The sequence below is a fragment of the Arvicola amphibius genome, chromosome X (assembly GCF_903992535.2).
Source record: "Arvicola amphibius chromosome X, mArvAmp1.2, whole genome shotgun sequence".
Lineage (NCBI taxonomy): Eukaryota > Metazoa > Chordata > Mammalia > Rodentia > Cricetidae > Arvicola > Arvicola amphibius.
This window is the reverse complement of record NC_052065.1, coordinates 47,981,705-47,983,335: the sequence shown is the minus strand read 5'-3', so window position 1 is coordinate 47,983,335 and position 1,631 is coordinate 47,981,705.

Below are 1,631 nucleotides of genomic sequence, written 5' to 3'. Positions count from 1 at the left end.
GTCTGATTTTTAATGATAACTTTCCATCTACTATCTTTGAGTACAATTTGTTTCTTACTTTTCTAGTTACTTAAATGGGACATTAGGTTATTTATGGTTATTTTCTCCCAATTGCCTTATAGCAGGTTAATGCATGCCCTCTTCACAGTTGTCTTCTTTCCCTCCTTTCAATCTGGCTATATCACCCCCTTTTTTTTTTTTATCACAATCACTGCTCCATCGCCTCTGCACATACAAACTGTTCTGATTTCCTTAATCATATTCCATTGGGTTAGAAACTCACTATGTAACCTAGTCAGATCCTCCCCTAGTCTGCTGAGTGTGGCGATTACAGGATTATGAGGCCATACCTGGATGATTTTTATTTCATACAATATCAGTTTCAACATTCCTAAATGATTTATATATTAATGTTTTCATCATGTTTATCTTTTGTTTCATTACAGTACTTTCCATAATCCTAGAATCCTGGGCATGCTAGGCAAACACAGTCACTGAGCTATATTTGCTGATATTTTATGCAGCTTTTTAATTATCCTTTTGTAGATTATTCTTTAAAACTATTATGACATTTTAAAAATTAATGAAATCCATATTACATGGTGACTGCATAGTGATTTTAATGCATATGTATGTGTAGTATGATTTTAACGCATTGATTTTATGAGTAAATTTATTTGATGATTAATGTAATCAGAAATTGCCAAGTTACAATTTTTTAAAAGCAAAATAATAAAAATTTCCTTTAACATGTATTAATTTGTTTCCAAGCACGCTAATACTGATATAAAGTCCTAGATGTTTTCAATTGGGCCATGATAATAATATTAGAGATAATTGTAATTTTCTTATGTCCAAGCCCTTCTCTATCAAATTTTAAGACTTAAATTTCATTGAATTCTTTTAAAATTTTTGCATTAATTTAATTAAAATATTCTAAGAAAATTTCAAGCATAAAAGGATGTATATTCAAAACAATTTTCAGTTAAAGTAATTGAATCTCCATTCTTGGAGTATTGGTGGGGTCAGTGTGGCTCTAAATCTTTGCCTGGTGTACCATTTCCATAAACCTTTTTATCCCAATCTGTGTTCTTTTCAAGTTCCTTATATTGATTTCAAAGTCCCAAGGCAGACATGGTATTCTCTGAATACTTGACCACAACTGACAGCTGTGGGAAGAGATCTTGCTGTTTTTAGAGCCTCTGCTGGAGTACACATTAACACTTCATCCCTCTTTCCTTTAAAGAATTATTTTGCTGACAAATTTTAACTTTGGGCCAATAATAAACTTTGGAATTTTCTTTTCTGGCAATTGCTTTCAAGCTAGTTATTTCTGATTGTGTAGTCATGGAAATCATGTTTTAGCCTTAAAATTATTCTATACTTATCAATCTTAAAATTAGCACTTTTTTGGCTAGTTATGAAGGTCAGTTTACTTTCATCTTATGGAGAAGCTTTTCAATGACCTTGATACAGTTGGCTTTTTCAATTATTAAGTCTATATTATTCCATTTATGTATACCTATATTAATATAAACCCTTGGTGACATAGTTATGATTAATGAATTTTTCTATTTCCTACAGAATTCAGCAATACTTGCTTCATTCCTAGATAGTACAAACCTATACTT